At 44.8% G+C, this 23,581-nt stretch overlaps 1 protein-coding gene across 1 annotated transcript in view; it reads left to right on the top strand.

Annotated features, from left to right (window-relative positions):
• Nucleotides 1-23,581, top strand: part of LOC129696566 (exostosin-1-like) — a 114,868-nt gene that overhangs the window by 38,462 nt on the left and 52,825 nt on the right. The window lies entirely within an intron of this gene.

Genomic DNA, 23,581 nt, shown 5'->3' with positions numbered 1-23,581 from the left:
TGACTTTTCGGGACGAGACCCTTCTTCAGATGAACGGTCTCGTCCTGAAACGCCTACAATTCCTTTTATCCAGAGATGCTGTCTGACCTGCTGAGTTACTCCAGCTTTTTGTGTTTTGTTTTAATTTCTATCTTAAGTTGTCTAATTACTTGTTGTAACCCACTACCTTTTTCCATAATGTCCAGATGCTTTTGTATCAATGCTCTTCAATCACCCAATGTTTACACCATGTACTTATTATTCCTGCCAAAATGGACAATTTGTGCTCTAATGAAGATCCACAAGTATGCTTTATTATTGGTCAGTCAGTGTTTATGTATTCGGAAGCACAAATGTGAGTTGCAGAACTATTTAATAGTCAGTGGATAATAAACATGTTTAAGTGTTCGGTACAAAGTCTCAAGGATGTGTCATTATAATAGTAGTTTAACAATGTCTAGTCAAGAATGCAAATTTTTTTCTTCAAATATGCTTCAATGAGACGTTCGAATTGATTGCTGTGGAATAAATATAATCTGAAGCTATTGATTAATGTCAGCATGGTGTGCCATCTATAATAAATTGTTTCCTCAATTTAAATGATCCATTCCTAATTGCAGCTCGTTAAGCATCACTTGCCAGCTTCCAATTGAAGAGGGTTGGCGATAGAACTCTGCTTCCTCACACATACATTTTGAACAGAGTATCGTAAAAGTTCCATTCTTTTGTATATGCACAATTTATAGCTAGTGCTTTTGTTTGGGTACGATTTTCTGTGGTTGATTTATTGTACCATCACAGTTCTTTAAAGTTTATACACAGCATCGTCTTTGAAGTTCACATGCCTATTTGATAGTTAAACACACATGGTGCACTCATTCACTTTTTCAACGTAAGTCAGACTTGCATTTGTACCTGGCCTTTGACAGCCCAAAGATATCCTAATCTGGACTTTCAAAAAGCCTTTGACAAGGTCCCACACAAGAGATTAGTATACAAAATTAGGACGCATGGTATTGAGGGTAAGGTATTGACATGGATAGAGAACTGGTTGGCAGACAGGAAGCAAAGAGGAGGAATTAACGGGTCGTTTTCAGAATGGCAGGCAGTGACTAGTGGGGTGCCGTAAGGCTCAGTGCTGGGACCCAAGTTATTTACAATATATAAACTCTTTAGACGAGGAAATGAAATAAGACATCTGCAAGTTTGTGGACGACAAAGCTGGAGTGTGAGCTGTGACGAGGATGCTGTGAGGCTGCACGGTAACTTGGATAGGTTGGGTGAGTGGGAAGATGCATGGCAGACGCAGTCTAATGTGGATAAATGTAAGGATATCCACTTTGGTGGCAAGAACAGGAAGGCAGATTATCTGAATGGTATCAGATTAGGAAAAGGGGAAGTGCTACACGACCTGGGTGTGCTTCTGCATCAGTCACTGTAAGTAAGCAAGCAGGTACAGCAGTCAGTGAAGAAAGCTAATGGCATGTTGGCCTTCATTGTGAGAGGATTTGATTTTAGGAGCAAGGAGGTCCTACTGCAGTTGTACATGGGTCTGGTGAGACCACACTTGCAATATTTTGGTCTCCTAGTTTGTGGGACATTATTGCTATTGAGGGAGTGCAGCGTAGGTTCACCAGGTTAATTCCCGGTGTGTCGAGACTGACATATGGTGAAAGACTAGGTTGACTGGGCTTGTATTAATTGGAATTTAGAAGGATGAGAGGATATCTTATAGAAACATACAGTTCTTGAAGGATTGGACAGGCTAGATGCAGGAAAAATGCTCCTGATTTTGGTGGAGTCCAGAACCAGGGGGTCACATTTTAAGAATAAGTTATAGACCATTTAGGACTGAGATAAGGAAACAATTTTTCACCCAGAGAGTTGTGAATCTGTGCCATTCTCTGCTACAAAAGGCAGTGGAAGTCAATTCACTGGATGGTTTCAATGTTAGATTTAGCTTGTGGGACTATATGGGGGGAAAAAGCAGGAACAGGGTACTGATTTTGGATGTTCAAGAAGGAACTACAGATGCTGGAAGATCGAAGATAAATGAAATTGCTGGAGAAACTCAGCGGGTGCAGCAGCATCTATGGAGCGAATGAAATAGGCGACGTTTCGGGCTGAAACCCTTCTTCAGACTGGTTTTGGATGATCAGCCATGATCATATGGTATAGTCCATCTGCCACCGGGGACACATTCGGTGGTGAAATAGGTGTCGGAGATTGAAACTGCATTCCCTGTGACGAAACACGAGAGTTTGGCACAGGTGGAGGTGGCGTAGCCATCGGCAAAGTAACGGTATCCGAAACAGGTTGTCGTGCTGGTGCAGTTGAGCCGATGCCGCTGGATGTGGAAGGATAGTACGGAGTTGGTGCTGGCTCATTCACAGGCAGGATATGTTGCCTATTACGGTCAGGATAGTACGGAGGTGGTGCTGGCTCATTCACAATCAGGATATAATCAGTCTGAAGAAGGGTTTCGGCCCGAAATGTCGCCTATTTCCTTTGCTCCATAGATGCTGCTGCACCCGCTGAGTTTCTCCAGCATTTTTGTGTACCACAGGCAGGATATGTTGCCTATTACGTCTGTAGGTGCCGCCATCGGCATTGACCAAGTATGAACATGGCTCGGAGGCAGTTCCAGAAATTACGTCGATACGGTCATGACCTTTGTCGGTTTGCAGGTGCACCATTTGCCCCGCGGCTAATGGTGGAAGCGGCCTGCTCATTTTGTCATACCACCTTTCTGAATGTTGAGCTTTTGTGGACTGGACCTCTGATGGTGGGACCACCTGCAGGACTAGTGCCTGACTCGCCACGGGCAATGTGGCTTCACTCAACAAATCCTGATACAATACAAAAGTGTTCGACGACAAGCCGGCAGGTTGCCTGTCAACGACATGATCACAACTAACCCTGATGTACTCCCAGTTATCTGTCCGGCACACTGGATTCCCCATGCTATGCGGGACCGTGTATAAGGTGAGCTCGATTGAATGGTGGCTATGGGTGCGATTGCCCCCGTTGCTGACCCCTAAGATTGGGTCTCGACCATGTTCGTAGCAACGAAAAAGAATAAGGATGAAATACGGAATTGCATCAATCCTAAGGATTTAAACACAGCCATTAAGCGACCACACTATCCCATGCTCACAGTGGAAGAGATTGCAGCGCAGATGGGCGAAGCGACTGTATTCACAGTACTAGATGCAAAGAGTTCATTCTGGCAGATTGCTCTGGAACACAACTCCAAGTCAACCACCTTCAGCACACCCTTCGGGCGGTACAAATGTATTCTTATGCCATTCGGCATAAGCTCTGCCAGTGAAGTATTTCAACACAATATGGAACAATTGTTTGCAGGCTACCCAGGCTCCATCGTAGTTGATGATATCCTTGTTGCTGGACAAACTATTCAAGAACACGACGCAAATTTAAAATGGATTCTGGACCACGCTAAATAAATCAACCTCAAGTTAAACCCTCAAAAGTGCAAATTCAGAATAAATGGGATGAACCACGTAGGCCATGTGTTCACTAAAGACGGTCTCAAAGCTGATCCATCGAAAACCATTGCTGTTAGCGAGTTACCAGCACCCACAGACGTGCTCAGCCTGCACAAATTCCTTGGCATGGTAAACTACTTGGGGAAATTTATGCCTAACTTCAGTGAAATATCAGCCCCATGCGCCAGCTGACCCACAAATACACTGTTTGGGCCTGGCATAAGCAACAGCAGAGGGCGTTTGACACTCTTAAACAGCAGATGTCTTGTGCTCCCACTCTCGCCTACTTTAATTCTAAATTACCAGTCACACTGACTTGTGACGCCTCACTGTACAGTTTGGGGGCAGCCTGTCTCCAAGATGATGGTAACGGCAACAGGCCTGTTGCCTCTGCTTCGCGCACCATGACTGACACAGAAAAACGCTACACCCAAAAACGCGACATCCAGACGCCCAAAATGCTAGCGGTCGTTTTCACATGCAAGAAGTTTAAATACTTTATCTTTGGAAATACGGTCACAATTGAAACTGACCAGGATGGAATCGATGTAAGTTTGGTGGGACAAGATCAAGCAGAAACAATGGGTCTGCCAGGACAGTCAGGTTTGTGGATTTTGGAGAGAAGGTAAAATCGGGCCGTGTCGGGCTGGGGAACGATGAGGTTGGAGGCTTGGGAGGGCAGGGAGCCGGAAGCGATGAAGCCAGTGATGGTGTTTGAAATAATGGCCTGGTGCTCGTCTGTGGGGTCATGGTCCAAGGATAAATAGGAGGAGGTGTCTGAGAGTTGAAGCCTGGCGGTCTCAAGTCTTAAAACTACCTTTGTGGGTGAATCAGCTGTGATCTCCAGAGAATACAATGCCTGTAACACGTCAAGCTTCTTGTCCTGAGGCATGGTGCTGACATTTTATTGATGATTTACACGAGGATGGGAACCTCCCATTCATCCACTGCAAGTGTGCCGTGTGGGTCAAGGCAGAGTTCAGGGAAATACCTCATTTGCATTATGAAAATATACTCCATCCATTTCCAAAATAAATATCCTAAACATCCAATGAATCTTCAGATTTGTTTGTGCTCTGCGTGAGTGAAAGGTTTAATTTTAGTTACTCTAGTAGATCCCCATGTACTTCTGATCTTACTGTTAACCTAATTGTAAAGTCAATGGATTAAATTAAGTAAATATGACCTGTAGGTTTCAATATTCAGGTTTATCGAGTGTCTTTAATAGGACAGTACAATATGCACAATATAACATAAATAAACTTTAAAAGTGGAGACTTTTCAGTGGCTTTTAATGAAATATTAAACAAAAGTGTGCTTTTAGTGATAAGCGAATTGAGTAGCCAAGAAAGTGTAATACAGTAAAGCCTCGTTATAACAGAGCATAGCAGGGGGAATGGTGTCCGTTATTGCCGGTTATCCGTTATAACTCAGTAAAGTATTATCATTGTAAGTAGTTGAAACAAAGAACTGTAAACGATGGTTAAAACAGGCACAAATGTGCTGGAGTAAATCAATGGGTCAGACAGCATCGCTGGAAAACATGCATAGGTGATGACAGGACCCTTCTACAGACTGATTCTTTCTGCCGAGTTAATCCAGCACTTTGTCGTTTCACATTAAAACTAGGTGTCAATGCCACTGATTTGCACCAGCAAGCTCTTCGTCACTGGTTCATGTGGCTGATGTCGTGACTCGCGCTGTAGCCCTGGGGAACACGCTTCCTTCAGGCCGCTACCAACAACAGGACGTGGGGCTCCCTCCCTCTCAAAGAGGGCAAAGTGCCGACAGGAGGCAGCAGTAGGGGAGGAATTTCCATGGTGACCAAGCATGTCCTGTCGGTTGCAACGGGCTGAAGAAAGCATTGACCCCCAAGGACTACAATGTGAGCCACAACAACAGCCATGTAACCGGATAATTCGGTAGCTGAATAAGGGCCCGCTGGTGCACTTTTGAGACGGGTGGGGTTGGAAGCCATGACTCTACACGGCCAGGGCTGCATAGGCAGGTCCATCCACTACATCCAAAATCCATTATAAAGGGGTCCATCAAAACAAGGTTTACTGTATCAAGTACAGACCTGTAGTGAAGGAGGGAAATTTGCATTGCATTAATAATTGAAGCTAAACTTACAAAACAGTGAAAGTCTGGGCTGCGTTCTCGATTGAAAAGAAAAATGTTCTTGAGCCTTCAGGACATAAATAGTAAGCAAACTTTAGCTTTTATGCTGTCAAATTCACAAACCACAAGAGAAAATTCCCTGCATTTTAAATAATGAAACTATTGTTAGTTTGGTAGAAATATGAGCAGAATCTAGGCTGATAGTAAATGTTAACATTTGGCTTTGTATACAAATATTGGTGTTTGTGTATGCATGGTTGAACTGATGTCTTTTGCAAGTAGTCTGCAAGTGATTTAGTGTGTAGGAAGGAACTGCAGATGCTGGTTTAAACCAAAGATCGACACAAATCTGGAATAACTCAGCCGGACAGACAGCATCTCTGGAGAGAAGGAATGGGTGACGTTTCGGGTCGAGACCCTTCTGACTGGTTCAGGATAAGGGAAATTAGAGAAATAAACGATGATTTGGAGAGATAAAGAACAATGAATAAAAGGTATGTAAGTGATTTAGATTGTGAATCTGGACTTTTATCTAAAAAGCTGTGCACCACTGGTTTAGATTCCAATAAGCCAGCCATCTGAATGCTAAATCACCCCATCCCCTCAAACATCTTGTCCCAATGGACACCAGCCTCGAATGCCTCGAGCAGCAGTTCAAGTTTTCTTTTTCCGTGCAAGTTACGGTAACATTTGCCAGGCGCCAATCAAATTTCTGAACCTTTTTAAAAGCAGATCAATGCAAAAGTGTAACTATCATTAGTTGGCATTCAATACAGGATAAATTTTGATGTTAATTTTCACATTAGATTCTTCATTGAAAAGATTGTACCATATTTGATTAGACCCAATATTGGAACTTTAATAAAATGTTTTTAAACCGTTAGAGGTCATGACGAATTGAACTGAAAATTTGTTTTTTTTTCTCTTTGGTATCTAAAGCTATCTTTGTGAAAGGCGGAAACTGATGTAAAATTGCATTTGCTTTAATTTTAGGAGCACACCATGGGCTTATAATATCAATAATCATTTAAATTGAATTGAAACTCTATTTGGTAATACGTTTTAAGAGTATTCTGCTTATCTGTATGCCACTCCGCCCGGCTCGGCCTGTGGACTTCGGGAGCCGCGGACTCCGGTGGGAGGTGGCTGATCTGGCGGTCCGGGCCGCTGAGGATGTTCTCCGTCGGAGTTCGGCGTCGGTGTTCCATCATCCCGGCGTGAGGGCCTGAGCATCGGGCCGCCTGTGGCGGCGACTGCAGGTGCTCGGGAAGCCCCGACCATGGGTGAACATTTGGGAAGATCGGCGGGGAGGCTGGCTGGACTATGGTACCTTCCTCAACTTTGGTGCCATTGTGTTGTGGTTATGTTGTGTCGTGGACTTCTGTTTTCGTGCTTTTTAAAAAAATAAATGTTTTATTTATTTATTATTTATTTTTATGTTGACTGCAAGGAAAATTCATTTTGTTTTCTCTAATGAGATAATGACAATTATACTGGACTCGCTGAATACAATACAATACAATACAATACAATACAATGAATACAATATAATATGCAAACTTACTAAACCTGCCTTGTATATTCTCACCAAAATCATTGATATAGATGACAAACAGCAATGGGTCCAGCACCAAACCCTGAGGCACACCATTATTCACAGGCCTCCAGTCCAAAAAACAACCTTCCACCATCACCATCTCTTCCTTCCATGAAGCCAATTTTCTATCCAGTCGGTTAGCTCTCCTTGGATCCCATGCGATCTAACCTGCCAGAGCAGCCTTCTATGCGGTACCTTGTCAATGCCTTGCTGAAATCCACATAGACTTTGTCTGTAGCGCTGCCTGCATCAACCTTTTTGGGTACAAGTTAAAAAAAAAACTAAATCAGATTCGTAAGACACGACCTCCCATGTACAAAATCGTACTGAGTATCTCAAATCAGTCCATGTCTTTCTAAATGCTTGTAAATCTTATCCCTTCGAATACTCTCAAGTAACTTTCCGACCACAGATGTTGGACCCACAGGCTTTTCCTTGCAGGTCTTCTATAATGGAGAAGGGGAACACCCGTTCATTAAAAAATGAGGACACCTCTGATGTCCTGGTATGGAACACCGCATTTTGCCCAGTAGACGGAGGAATTGGTAGGGGGATAGTCTTTGCAGGTGGCAGGGTGGGAAGAAGTGTAGCCTTGATAGCTGTGGGAATCAGTAGGTTTATAATAGACGTCAGTCGATCGTCTATATCCTGTGATGGAGAGGGTGAGATCAAGAAACAGAAGGGAGATTGTCCAAGTGAATTTGAATGCTGGATGCAAATTAGTAGTGAAGGTAATAAAGTCCCAGAGTTCTGCATGGGTCCAGATAATCCAGAAAGGCTCTGGAACCAAGGGTTCTGCAAAATCAGTGTTCAACCTGTATATACAATTGAGACATGATAGGGTTGACAGTCAGAACTTTTTTTTACCAGTGTGGAAATGTCAAAGATTAGAGGGCATGGCTTTAAGGTGAGAGAGCCAAATTTTAAAGATGAGGTGCGGAGCAAATTATTTTTTAGACAGTGTGGTGGGTGTCTGGAATGCATTGCATGGGGTGGTAGTGGAGGCAGATATGATGGTGGCATTTCAGAGACTTTTATATAGGCACGTGAGTATGGATGAATGTGGATCACATTTAGTTTAACTGGCTTCATGTTTATCATAGACATTGTGGGCTGAAGCTGTTCTTGTGCTGTACTACTCTGTTGTTCTATGTAAACCCGTAGTCTTAAAATGTCATGTTGCTATGCTAATTAGAAACCATAGAGCATTTTCCATGGATCCTGTTCCTGTAGTGTCCAATGTCCCCTCGTTTGTCCTTCCAATGCGGATCCTCAGATTCCCACAGCCTAGCAACTTTTCATTTACTAACATAGTGGAGCAAAACAGCATTTTTCCATTCAAGTCCTCAAAGAATTGCAGATTCAAATATCAAATATTGAACTGTTGTTCTGTTGTGTTTCAACAATATTTAATCATAAAAAGATGGCTGTGCTTTAAAATGCAAGTCGAAAATCACAATAACACCACTCTCAATGAGTGAATGCTATCTGGAGTGAATATTAAGACATATAGACTAACCATAACTTTACATGCAGACCTCCTGGGTGGGCATGTAATTTTCAACTTTGTGCTCGATTGTAGATGGCTTTTCATAATCGCAGACGTCATTCTTAACTTAAAGTGGTGTGTTGCGTTACAGGTTAAACCAGCATTTTGACAAGACCCCATCATGGCTACCATGTGTCATTATCCCTTGATTGCCCTGCCATACATTGTTTTAAAACAAATGGAGGGGATACTTAATTGAGTTGTGCATTTATTGGCTTTATTTTCACTGTTTTGACTATACAGGTGCACGGATCCTATCCGAAGATCCAAATAACGAAAACAGCCGAATAGCGAATTTTTTCAGTTTAAAAAAGGTCCTTGAAAAAGTCACGGAGGGAGCCCGCAAACAGGTGACAGCGGAACATCCGGTCAAGTCCTCAAAGAAAGGGGAACTAAATCAAATATCATAAAAGAGAACTGAGGGTATATTGCTGGGAGGGTTAATAAATGACAATATGCTGCTGTCTGCCCTCTGAGTTAAAAAGTTCCCACGGTAGACTCACGACACACAGTGTATCGTGAGTCTTGCGTGGGAACGTTTTAAAATCAGCAGGCAGGGAGCAGCAAAGTTTCATCACAGCTCTGCCCGGCGCGGGGGCTTGCACTGTCTTCCCGTGCAGTCACCGGAGACGTCACCGTAACACCACTCTCAATGACTGAATGCTATCGGGCGGGGGCTTTGCAACGTCGGCAATGCCAGTCACCAGACGTCAGGACCAAACTGCAGCCCCGTTCCAACTCCAGAGGAAAACTGCAAACTAGCGGGAGACATCGGGCAGAAGCCGCTCCCCGATGGGCCGCTACGGCGACAAGTGGCAGTTCGCCCACCAGCCCGAGCTGTGGCCCCCTCATCGGGACACCGACCCCCAGGCCCACTGCAAGCACGGAGATCCCAGATCAGCAACTCCAGTCCAGCCCCGCTCCAACTCCAGAGGGGCAGCTGCTGCTGGTGCGCAAGGTGCGTCTTGTTCTCGGGCTGTCAACTGCCACTTGTCGCCGTAGCGGCCCATCGGGGAGCGGATTCCTCTGGATTGGGGGTGGGGGGGAGATTGTGCTTTTGATCGCCCCATGCTATCCCAGGGACAGGGAGACAGGACGTTCACCGAGGGCGGCCCGCAGAGGTGACAGCGGAACCTCCGGTCGTCTTCCCCTTCATAAAAAGTGAGGGTACATTGCGCGGGAGAGTAGGAATCCCCAAGACAAAGTTGAGTGAGCGTTCACCGAGGGTGGCCCGCAGAGGTGACAGCGGAACCTGTCCTGGAAGAAAGGGGAACTAAATCCCATTCATAAAAGAGAAGTGGAGGGTACATTGCCCGGGAGGGTATATCGCCTACCTTGAAGAAACCAGACATTTTTCCAGGATGTCGTCTGCACACCAAAGCTCACGTTTGGCACCTCTGCTGCACACGGATATAAGAGTGTGAAAATGTCGCCTTAGGCCGCCTTAGGGCATGTAGCCCCGCTAGGGTGATATGAGTGCGGGAGGTGATTCAATGCTGCGGTCACATTTACAAATTCAGGAATTCATTCAACACACTGCATTTCATACAGACATTTATTCTGCAAGAAAAAAACTACACTGAAGACTCAAACTCGCGACCGAGGAACTGCCGGGATCAAGGCGCAAACTCGCGACCTTGCGGATATGAGCCGGGCACTCTACCACTGAGCCAGCCATTAAAATCTACGCTAAAAAATTTCCATTCCGAAGACCGACAAATTCCAAATTACGAAAAGTGTCTGGTCCCAAGGCTGTCGGATAAAAGGTTGTGCACCTGTACTATGTTCACTGTTCCTGATGTGGTTGCCTCTCCAATTGAGAAACATATTGCAACGTAGATGAAGGCTTTTGGGATACATGTGTACACTCTGCCTCCTGCAGTGTTTCAATGACGTTAATTTTAACCTCTAGGAACAACACCTAATTTTTCAGTTTGTCATAATATAAGCCTTGCAGGAATGAGTTTTCTAAACAATTTCAGATAATCTGTTTCTCTTATTTGTACCAATGTTAGACCTATCTTTTCTTCAGGTGTCCTTTATTATTCCGTAATTAACCCATGCCATCATCCCATTTCTCACTTAATCTTCCTTGCTATAAATCTTATTCTTGCTGACTTGCACTTGCCCTCCCTGCTGTACTTAAAACCATTATCAGTTTATTAATGAATTTGGCCTAGAATGTTTACTTTTCTCTCGTCACAATGCTGCCAGAAATGCTGCACCTATCCAGCATTTCTATTTTGATATCTGAAGTACAACAAATATTGCATTTTTATTTAATTTCGAAGAAAATGAACCAACCCTGATCTTGCTGACTAGCGAGATGAGTGTATGGGTTCTAATTCTCTTAGCTATTGCATTCTTCATGGAAATATGGGAATTAATTTTGTTCCGAAGGCATAGAATAACTATTAGCAAAATTAATAGTTTTTAAGATTGACCTCTGAGATTTAAATTTTAAAACTCTTCAACCATTTGGCTGCTGTGTAAATAAAGTAGTCTTTCAGATCCAGGCATACTTGCAGGATCACCCTTTTCAACATCGGAGTGAATTTAGCTAATACCAAGCTTTCCTGTTACTATCTTAGCCTATTTTATTGTTGTACTGTGGCACTTGCACATCTTTTGAACTCGTAAAATCATAACTTGAATATTCAAGTGCTTCCATTTTAACATCTGCTAAAACTTAATATAATAATGAGCACCAAACCATTGGCATTGCTTTTCTTTGGTGCCAGGATTGCTGAATGCAATTGCTACCATTTTGAAAAATGTTGCTTAGTTACTGCAGACTACCATGACCTTTTGCATAGCTGAGATGCCTTGCATTCTGATACATCTAATTCCTTGTGAAATCAGAATTGAGATTTGCTCTTTGTGGCAAGGTTTTCCATTCACTACCCAAAATGGTGATTTGTATTCATATTTTTAAATCTTGCGTGCACCAATGTTTTAAATGCAAAAGATAGGGACAACATGGGGCCTTTTATAGCAAGGTTAACAATGTATCTACCTCAGCAATCCAGATTATTGCTTTCATTTGGTGAGTGGTAAAGATTAACAGATTCTGCAAATCAAATATATACAATAAATCCTTATTCTAGCGGACCCCTTCATAATGGATTTTGGATATAGCGGATGGACCTGCTGATGTACCCATGGTTAGCACCATCTCTCTGGCCAGTTAGAGCCCTGTATTTCAACCCCACCCCTGAATTGCATGGCGCACCAGTGAGCCCTTCACCCACCGCAGGGTCCAATGACAAGATTGAGGCTCATGATGTAGCATCTGGGGACAGCGCTTTCTTCATGCCGCTGCAATCGGTATGGCGCGTTTGGTCACCTTGGGACTCCCTCCCCTCACCTGGGCTTCAGTCTGAAGAAGGGTCCAATCCAAAACGTCACCTATCCATTTTCTGCAAAGATGCTGCCTGGCCCGCTGAGATACTCCAGCACTTTGTGTCTATATTCGGTATAAACCAGCATCTGCAGTACCTTCTTACACTCCTCTGGTCCTACCCTGATTTGACTTTTCGAAGTGCAACACCTCACACTTACCTGAATTTAACTCTATCTGTCATTCCTCAGCCCACTTATCCAGCTGATCAAGATCCCCTTGTAAATTGATCTGTCAAGGCTTGTTGGATCTCCCGGTTGCTAACCATTTTTATTCCCCCCTCCAATTCCCATACTGACCGTTCTATCCTGGGCCACTTCCGCAAACTGGAGGAACATCCTTATGTTCTGCTTGAGCAGCTTACAATCTAGTGGTATGAACATTGAATTTCCCAATTTTGGATTAGTGATAAATAAGAACAGAGGAGAGAGTGGGGGAATCAAATAAAGCTGAAACTGAGAAACACAGCACCATGCTTGCTGGATATTTGTAACTTCATCAGACCAAGTTGCAGCTGGATCATAGGAATGGAGCCACTTGCAAGTTTCCTTCCAGGTTGTACTTCACCTGAACTTGATTTTCTTTTTATCATTGATAAGAATCGTGGAATGTCGTCCCTATAGGTACAATGGTGATAATTCTGCAGCTATACCAAGAGGGTGCTCTCAACCACCTTCATTAATAAACCTAATTAATTCCGACTGTAATTGAATTAAAATCATGCAAGATGTGAAATTAAAACAAAACAGAAAATGCTGGAAAAACTCAGCAGATCAGACAGCATCTGTGAAAATGAAATCGTTTTGACGTTTCGCAAATGGGGGGAGCGCTGTCTGAAATTCACACGGTGCAAAGCCAATGTGATACAGACGCACAACGTGATGAACAGGAAGGTTGACGCTGTAATTAAGAGGGTGAAAGCACAGTGTACAGGAAGGGACGCAAGTCCTTTAAGAGGGGCGAGAAGGAGTAGAGACAACTTTTAAGAAGCCAGAGATACAAGGCTGTGAAGCGCGGCGGACATTAACATTACCGGTCAATTATCCTTGGTTCTGAAAACTACTGCTTTTTTTAACCCCCAATGAGTCAATGAAATTCACCGGCTGCAACCTATGAGAACCTACAACACCCACTGTACCTACGACACGAGAATTCTCGCTACTCTCCATGGCGACTTCATTCTGGTCGCTGCTAATTTTGCAACATGTTGAAAAATTCACAGCGACCATAATGAGGCTGCGACTAGCTCCCAGAATGCAGGAACTCCTCGCGACCATGAAGGCGACTCCCCGGCAACCAACCGTGAACATGTGGCGACCGCATAGTGTCCTGCAGTCGCCTAAAAAGTCACCTAAATGGGACAGGCCCATTACATGTCTTTTCACAGATCCTGCCTGTTGCTGTGTGTTTTTTTTCCTTTTTAGTTTTGATTTCAGATTTCCAGCATCTGCAGTTTTTTTGTTTTTGAGCCTTGACTCCCAGTACAACTAAAATCTTGCTTCAATAGTGTTGGAGTGATCGTTTAATGTAGTTTAATATAGAATATGTGCAGTGTAAGAAATTAACGGCACTTGGAACTGGTCTAAGGCGGAAGATTATTTTGTAAGCAAATATTTATTGACTTTGTTTCTGTCATTAAAAGACTATTCCCATCTGTGCTGTTGTGAGACTGCTGACACTGTTGGTAGTATTTTGTTGAAGAGCTAAATAATATTTTTCTAAAGAGATGTGAATGGCTCAATATTGAGATGTATCTATTCAAAGCTGTGAAAGCTATTCTCTAGTAAACTGATTTGATGGTCTGCTATGTTGAATAGCGCACTGCATTGGGAATTTATAATATGCATTTAAGCAAAAATGCATCTTATTCATAATATTTGCTAATAATGTGTACTTATTCGTCATCCTTCATTGTGCAAATCAAATCACATTCATCTGGAAGATTGAAATTCTGCATGTAGCATTAAACCTTGGCCTTTCCCCATGGAGGATTTTGGGAAGCTGCATAGAGATGTCCTTGTGTCCTTCCAACATGTAGTTCAAGAGTGTGTCAGTTGCAACATTCTGGGTAGCTCTTTGCATTGGAAGACCAGGTTATAGGCAGGCCAAAGTGCATCTATCATCAGGTTGATAATCTTGCAGAGTAGTTGATGATTGCCTTGGTGTGTGTCCCTGTGAACATTTTGTAGTCTTATTTGAGTGAATTTTGCATCCTAAAACCGTTCCAGGGATCATTACAGATGTAGTGAAAGACTATCTTGTTTCATTCCTCACTCCAGACACCTTGGGGGCATTATAGCGTGGCACTGAAACTGGTTATTGAACCTGGTTATTGAAGGATTTGACAGGAAAGTCATTCCTCAGCTACAGCCGGGCAAAAATCTTGGAAAAATATTTGGAAGTTCTGGTGATGAGGCATTCTAGCAAATGACATTGGTAGTCTGTCGGAGGAACCACCTGACATAATCCACAATGAGTCGCAATGCCTTGAAGATGTTCCTGCAGATTGCCACATGATTTACAGCATATAATCTGTCCAGTAATTATTATAATTTTACAAAAATAGTACGGTTGACTACAATGGATGGCAGGAGAGAAAAATGATTAGGAACATCTTGTTTGTACGTTTGCTCTAGAAGCTAGCCACTTGATTTTTATCTTTTAACGAAGTAATTGATTGTATTACACATGTTAAGATACACCATATAACAATTACAGCACGGAAACAAGCCATCTCGACCCTTCTAGTCCGTGCCGAACACATATTCTCCCCTAGTCCCATATACCTGCGCTCAAACCATAACCTTCCATTCCCTTCCCGTCCATATAACTATCCAATTTATTTTTAAATTATAAAAACGAACCTGCCTCCACCACCTTCACTGGAAGCTCATTCCACACAGCTACCACTCTCTGAGTAAAGAAGTTCCCCCTCATGTTACCCCTAAACTTCAGTCCCTTAATTCTCAAGTCATGTCCCCTTGTTTGAATCTTCCCTACTCTCAGTGGGAAAAGCTTTTCCACGTCAACTCTGTCTATCCCTCTCATCATTTTAAAAACATCTATCAAGTCCCCCCTTACCCTTCTGCGCTCCAAAGAATAAAGACCTAATTTGTTAAACCTTTCTCTGTAACTTAGTTGCTGAAACCCAGGCAACATTCTAGTAATTTTCCTCTGTACTCTCTCTATTTTGTTGACATCCTTCCTATAATTAGGCGACCAAATTTGTACACCATACTCCAGAATTTGCCTCACCAATGCCTTGTACAATTTTAACATTACATCCCAACTTCTATACTCTATGCTCTGATTTATAAAGGCCAGCACACCAAAAGCTTTATTTACCACCCTATCTACATGAGATTCCACTTTCAGGGAACTGTGCACAGTTCATCCCAGATCCCTCTGTTCACCTACATTCTTCAATTCCCTACCATTTACCATGTACGTCCTATTTTGATTTGTCCTGCCAAGATGTAGCACCTCACACTTATCAGCATTAAACTCCATCTGCCATCTTTCAGCCCACTCTTCCAACTGGCATAAATCTCTCTAGACTTTGAAACTCTACTTCATTACCCACAACCCCACCTATCTTAGTATCATCTGCATACTTACTAATCCAATTTACCATACCATCATCCAGATCATTGATGTACATGACAAACAACAGTGGACCCAACAGATCCCTGTGGCACCCCACTCGTCACTGGCCTCCAACCTGACAAACAACCATCCACCATTACTCTCTGGCATCTCCCATTCAGCCACTGTTGAATCCATCTTGCTACTCCACCATTAATACCCAACCATTGAACCTTCTTAACCAACCTTCCATGAGGAACCTTGTCAAAGGCCTTACTGAAGTCCATATACACAACATCCACTGCTTTACCCTCATCAATTTCCCGAGTAACATCTTCAAAAAATTCAAGAAGATTAGTCAAACATGACCTTCCAGGCACAAATGCACACATGCTGGAGTAACTCAGCGGGACAGGCAGCATCTCTGGATAGAAGGAATGAGTGACATTTCAGGTTGAGACCCTTCACGACCCAAAACATCACCCATTCCTTCTATTCGGAGATGCTGCCTGTCCCGCTGAGTTACTCCAGCATTTTGTGTCTATCTTTGGTGCAAACCAGCATCTGCAGTTCCTTCCTACATATTACATGTTAACTTCTGAGTGGTGAGAGCTATTTCCTTTGTGCTGTATAAATCCGTTTGAAACCATCTGAGAGATCATCAATATATAAATGCTTTACATAAACATTTTATTTAAAGTTATCATTGGCGATCTTTCTGTAAACATCTAAATTCATATACAGTCAAACCAGAGTTTTGCTCTTTCCATATTTAAGAAAGAACTGCAGATGCTGGAGTAAATCAGTGAATCACCCACTGAGTTACTCCAGTATTTTGTGTCTACCTTATGCCCTTGCTGACAATCACCCATACTAAATTCACAAGAATTTAAGATATGGAATAAATTTGGCTCTTACAGATTTTTGTGTGGGTGGTGGGGAAGGAAAGTAAACCCAAAATGCTTAAGAAACAACAGATTGTCATTTTTTAAAGAGTGCTGGACAATAAGATTTGGATATGGGTCACCGTGGGAAATTTGCCGTCACAGCCAAGTCCCTCCTTTGCCATATAATGCCTGTTCATGTCTGAGAACATGCAGCACCACTGTGCTCTTCAGTTACAAGGCTTTCTCTATGACACTGCATTTTGAGGAGATTCAGTAGTCATGGTCAGCTCTTGCACTAGCTCCTTAAAGTAATTCCTCTGCTTTCACTTCTGCTAAATCACGGCATTTTAATCCATCATCCTCTGAACTCTATCTTTCTTCCATAATCTCTGATCTTCGAATCCCATCCCTGTCTCTGATATCCCTACTTTCTAAATCGTATCCTAATCCAAAAGTTTTGCACGTTAGAGAAAATGTTGTGCAGATGAAGAGCTCTGCGCTCTGAGAGATCTGTTCATGTGCCCCCTGGAGAGTGCGTGTCACGGGAGGGACTTTTCTGTGAGTACAGACCCAATGGACATGATGACTCGTATGTAAATCTTATTGCCCTGCAGTATTGAATGACTAACCGATTTCCTTCTTTCCCTAGAATCTAAAGTCAGCCCCAGTTGTAAAATGTTGGCAGTGGGTCACTTTGTCATCGTCAATAAAATGACTTCGAGAGAAGAAACATCTGTAGGAACACCAGCACATAATACAGGATTAAATAGGAAAAGGGGTTTCATGTTGCCAAGAATCGTGATACAGACCATTTGATAAGACCGCAATTCCTCCATAATGTGTGGGTCACCTGTCATTTTATATTTAATATAGGTAGAAACACAGATGTTACCTAAAAACGAGTCGTGACCCTTCTTCAGACTGATGTCAGGGGAGTGGGCGGGACAGAGATAGAATGTAGTCGGAGACGGTAAGACTGGTGGGAGAACTTGGGAGGGGATGGAGAGGGAAACAAGGGCCATTTACTTCCCAGTTCTCCCACCAGTTTTACTGCATCTGACTACATTCTATCTCTGTCCCGCCCCCTCCCCTGAGAGTCTCGACCCAAAACGTCACCCATTCCGTCTCCAGAGATGCTGCCTGTCCCACTGAGTTACTCTGGCATTTTGTGTCTACCTGGGTGAATAATATTTACAGCAAAACCCTCCTCTTGAATTACTCCAATATTCAACAAAGCTTGTTGTATTTGAATCAATGTTTGCATAGGTACACAAAAATGCTGGAGAAACTCAGTGGGTGCAGCAGCATTTGTGGAGCGAAGGAAATGGGCAACGTTTCGGGCCGAAACCCTTGCATAGTTGTGTAGGTATATTTTGTTACGCAGTGTGAAGGCAAAAAAAACCCCTTTTACCTTAAAAGCCTGACATGGATGTTGCAGAGCAATTATTTAATAGTTATTGTACAATGTCACCCAGGTTAGAAAGTTTCAGCTATTGGCACAACACAACACAACTCAGTTTGAATTCACATAAAGGCTAGTGCCATATTACCTGATTGACCACCTCCCTCGACATAATTTAAGTTAAATGATGTTGCATATCTTTTTTTTACCTGGTGGTATCTAGGTTCTGTTTCTCTATATTACATGTTTTTTGTTGACTTTTGAATGCTTTAGGATCTTGTTTGAAAGATTTCCCTCATGAATCTGAAGGGTTCTGGCATCTGTGGGCTAATGGTATTTTATGAAGTGATTAAAACAAACTTGGCTGTTAATTTTGGAGAGGAATGCATGCCATTGCAGATTACTAGCTACACTTGCAATGTAGGCTGCCTTTGCTAAAACTTTTCTCAGCGTAACGGAATGCTGAGAATGAATACAGCCAATGGTTAGGAATGGGGGAGGGTAGAGGGTGGCTAGAGGAAGCAAGAATCTGCTTGGAACAGTTAATGGCATTACAGCCAGAATATATGTCGGGAAACGCTCCTGATTGTTAGAAGGATTTATTTTTTTTAAACCACAACTTTAAAGATACCAGATCCTGAATTAAGTGGTGTCTGATTTTATTTTGTGTACCAGGTAATGTAAGTTTAAAGGTTTCTTCTCACTTTTTTAAATTGGTCATGAATCAAATGGCTAGAGTTGTGGAAAGGGCTGCGATGAATGCAAGTGTTCATTTTCCCAACACATTCCCTTCTCTTCCCCGGCAACACCACCTGACATATGATTGAGGTGGGAAGTTCATATGAGATTGTGTAGGAATGAGTTGTCGATGCCGGTGTACACCGAAGATGGATACAAAATGCTGGAGTTACTCAGCGGGTCAGGCAGCATTTCTGGAGAAAAGGAATAGTTGACGTTTCTGGTCTAAACTATTTGAAGGGTGCCGACCCGAGACGTCATCTATTCCTTCTCTCCAGGGATGCTGTCTGACCCACTGAGTTGCTCCAGAGTTTTGTATCTATCATATGAGGTTGCGTTGTAGGCAGATAAAAATGCTGGAGAAACTCGGAGGGCGAGGCAGCATCTATGGAGCGAAGGAATAGGTGACGTTTCGGGTTGAGACCCTTCTTCAGACTGATGTGTGGATGGTGGGGGCGGGAAGAAGAAAGGAAGAGGCGGAGACAGTGGGCTGTGGGAGAGCGGGGAGAGGAAAGAGGGAGAAAGCAAGGACTACCTGAAATCAGAGAAGTCAATGTTCATACCACTGGGGTGTAAACTACCCAAGCGAAATATGAGGTGCTGCTCCTCCAATTTACGGTGGGACTCACTCTGGCCATGGAGGAGGCCCAGGACAGAAAGGTCTGATTCGGAATGAGAGGGGGAGTTGAAGTGCTGAGCCACCGGGAAATCAGGTTGGTTATTGCGAACTGAGCGAAGGTGTTGGGCGAAACGATCGCCAAGCCTACGCTTGGTCCCACTGATGTAGAGCAGCTGACACCTAGAGCAGCGGATGCAATAGATGAGGTTGGAGGAGATGCAGGTGAACCTCTGCCGCACCTGGATAGACTGCTTGGGTCCTTGGATGGACTCAACAAGTACATCAACAAGTACAGGTAAAGACAAGTGTAGCATTTCCTGTGGTTGCAAGGGAAAGTACCAGGGGAGGGGAGGGGATGGGTTGGGTGGGAAGGGACGAATTAACCAGGAAATTATGGAGGGAGCGGTCTCTGCGGAAAGCCGAAATGGGAGGAGATGGGAAGATGAGGACAGTGGTGGGATCCCGTAGGAGGTGGCAAAAATGTCTGAGGATTATCTGTTGTATGTGGCGGCTGGTAGGCTGGAACGTGAGGACAAGGGGGGACTCACTCTCACTGCCCACTGTCTCCGCCTCTTCCTTTCTTCTTCCTGCCCCCATTACCCCCACATCGGTCTGAAGAAGGGTCTCGACCGAAACATCACCTATTCCTTCGCTCCATAGATGCTGCCTCACCCGCTGAGTTTCTCCAGCATTTTATCTACCTTGATTTTTCCAGCAACAGCAGTTCCTTCTTAAACGTACAAGATTATGTTGGTTGGTTGACCTAAGATGTATCACAATTAGTTGCAATTTTTAAAAATATTTTCTGTGATTTACGTTAAAACAAGTATTTATTTTGCAGATTGGTGAATAGGAAACATTTTTTATACCATTACATTAATTTCAGCATTATATGTTTCTAAGTCGGTTAAAGCCTTTGCTGGGTACAAAGCAGGCTCCTGCTTAACTCCAAATTCAATGGCAATCTGTTTTGTTGTTTTTTCCATCGACCACAAAGACTTTTCAAGTAAAGAGTGGAGCATTTTAACAGGTTCCTATTAATTTATACATCTCAACTTGCTAATGTTAACAGATTGCTGTTACCATCATGAACAAACAGCACCAGAGAACACTTTCTTGCTACTCAGTACGGTGAAATTCCCTTTGATTTCCATTTCTTCAAACTGTCTTCAATTTGATGACCCTGCATGTGCCTCACTTGACTAAATGAAGAAACCATTTTATGGCTGTTAAGAGCGTATATAGCACACTATCTTTCCACCTCAACTTACCTTAGTTAATACAATCACCCATGTTTAGTATGTTTAATTTCCTGAAGCATTACTGCATTTATCCTTGGCAATAAGAGTGAATCATTACGACTCTGTTCTCGTTTGCCCTCCATCCACCATGAAATTCTCGATTCCCTTCTTTCTGCTCCCCCTTGTTTTTTCTGCTCCCCGCCTCGTTCTTCCTGCCCCCCCCTCGTTCTTCCTGCTCCCCCCTCGTTCTTCCTGCTCCCCCCCCGTTCTTCCTGCTCCCCCCCTCGTTCTTCCTTCCCCCCCTCGTTCTTCCTCCTTCCCCCCCTCGTTCTTCCTTCCCCCCCTCTCGTTTCTTCCTGCTCCCCCCTCGTTCTTTCTTCCTGCCCCCCCTCGTCGTTCTTTCCTTCCCCCCCTCGTTCTTCCTGCTCCCCCCCCGTTCTTTCTTCCTTCCCCCCCTCGTTCTTCCTGCTCCCCCCCCTCGTTCTTCCTGCCCCCCCCTCGTTCTTCCTTCCCCCCCTCGTTTCGTTCTCCTGCCCCCCCTCGTTCTTCCTGCTCCCCCCCTCGTTCTTCCTGCCCCCCCCTCGTTCTTCTTCCTTCCCCCCCTCGTTCTTCCTCCCCTCCTTCCTTCCTTCCTGCCCCCCCTCGTTCCTTCCTGCTCCCCCCTCGTTTCTTCCTGCCTTTAGGTCGTTCTTCTTCCTTTCCCCCCCTCTTCTTCTCTCCCCCCCTCCTTCCTGCCCCCCCTCGTTCTTCCTTCCCCCCCTCGTTCTTCCTCTTCCCCCCCTCGTTCTTTCTCTCTTTCCCTCCCGTTCTTCCTTCCCCCCTCGTTCTTCCTCCCCCCTCGTTCTTCCTCCTCCCCCCCTCGTTCTTCCTGCTCCCCCCCTCGCTTCCCTTCCCCCTCGTTTCTTCCCTCCCCCCCTCGTTCTTCCTGCTCCCCCCTCTTCTTTTCCTTCCTCCTCGTTGTTCTTCCTCGTCTCCTGCCTTCCCTGTCCTCTTCTCCTTCCCCCCTCGTTCTTCCTCCTCCCCTTCCCTCGTTCCTCTCCCCTTCCCCTTCCCTCGTCTTTTCCTTCCCTCCCTTTTCTTTCTCTCCTTCCCCCCTCTTCTTTTCCTGCTGTCCCCCCTCTTCTTCCTGCTTCCCCCCTCGTTCTCTCCTCCTCCCCCCCCCTCCTTTCTTCCTGCCCCCCCTCTTCTCTTCCTCTCCCCCCTCTTTCTTCCTCCCCCCCCCCTCTTTTCTTTCCTTCCCCCCTCGTTCTCCCTCCCCCCCCTCTTCTTCCCTCTCCTCCCCTTCTCTCCCCCCTCGTTCTTCCTCTCCCTCCCCCCTCGTTCTTCCTGCTCCCCTCGTTCTTCCTTCCCTTTCCTTCCTGCCTTCGTCTCTCCTGCCCCCCCCTCGTTCTTCCTCTCCCCCTCGTTCTCCTGCTCTCCCCCTCGTTCTTCCCCTCCTCTCCCTCCCCGTTCTTCCTCCCCCCTTCGTTTCTCCCCCCTCCCCCCCTCGTTCTTCCCTGCCTCCCTCTCCCTCCTTCCTTCCCCCCCTCGTTTCTTCCCCTCCCTCTTCCTCCCCCCCCCTCTTTCTCCTTCCTTCTCCCCCCCCCTCTCTTCCTGCCCCCCCCGCCTCTCGTCTTCTGCTCCCTGCCCCCCCCGTTCTCCCTGCTCCCCCTTCGTTCTTCCCCTCCCCCCCCTTCTTCCTGCTCCGCCTCGTTCTTCCTGCTCCCCCCGTTCCCCCTCTTCCTGCTCCCCCCCCTCGTTCTTCCTGCTCTTTCTCCTGCTCCCTCCCCCGTTCTTCCTGCTTCCCCCCCTTCTTCTCCTCCCCTCCCCCCCTCGTTCTCTCCTCCTCTCCCCCCCTCGTTCGCCTCCCTCCCGCTCTCCCCCCCTCGTTCTTCCCCTCCCGCTTCCCCCCCTCGTTCTCTTCCCTCTCTCTCGCCCCTCCCGTTCTTCCCCCTCTCCCCCCTCGTTTCTTCCCGCTCTCCCCCCCCCCTCGTTCTTCCCGCTCTCCCCCCCCCCTCGTTCTTTCCCGCCTCCCCCCTCTCGTTCTTCCCCTCTCCCTCCCCCCCTCTTTCTTCCCCCTCCCCCCCCCCCTCCCCCCCCCTTTCCACCCCCCCCCCCCGCTCCCCCCCCTCGTTCTTCCTGCTCCCCCCCCCTTCCCCCCCCCCCCCCCCCCCCCCCCCCCCCCCCCCCCCCCCTCTATTGGACTCCACCTGTCACATCCTCTATAATGGCTATTTATGGATGACAAGACTGATAATCTTGGTTCTATTCTCCTGGTTCAAAACTTGTAAAAATGTTGCCTGTTTTTCTGAGCAAAATACCAGAGCATGAACAATTTACTGATCCTTTATCTTGATGAAGTGCTACATAACTGGTAAATTACAGTAGTTGAGCTCGATTTTGAAATATCCGCCAGTCTGCGAAGTGCCTGCTTCTACCTGTAAGTCTCATTTTGTACTTTAAATTCTTCCAAAGTCCATTTCTTCAAGGCACTCTTTCTACTGTAAGGTCTTCAGTTGCATTAATAATGTGTGATTTAATTTGTATTTATCCCTACAGAGGTGCCATTAATTCTTTGGAAGTGATATTTTCTTGGGTAATTTAGTCGTGTGATTGCTTCAATATTTTTTTTTTGTACAGTACAATCAGACTAACTTTGGAATATTCCAAGTAGAAAATTGGTTTACTCTAATTTTCATGTGTGTATGCATAGCATACTATAGATTGTTTTCCCTCTCCTTTTGGGTAGAATTGGCTTGGTGCTGGGAAGCTTAGAGCTGCTAGAGATCTGAGCCCCATTTAGGGAAGAGGACATAAAAGAAGTTGACCCAAAAGTTGTGAGAGAAACACAGAAATTTGCAGCATTTCAACATGCGTTTGAGGATCGTGCCCTTGATTTATCTTAATGAAAGGCAAATCTGACTTAATTCTCCAACTAAATATCACTTCTCTACTGATCCTTTAGCTCTCTGTTA

This window comes from Leucoraja erinacea, chromosome 4 (genome assembly GCF_028641065.1).
Source record: "Leucoraja erinacea ecotype New England chromosome 4, Leri_hhj_1, whole genome shotgun sequence".
Lineage (NCBI taxonomy): Eukaryota > Metazoa > Chordata > Chondrichthyes > Rajiformes > Rajidae > Leucoraja > Leucoraja erinaceus.
The sequence above is the reverse complement of the archived record's forward strand: the minus strand, read 5'-3'. Positions and strand labels throughout refer to the sequence as shown.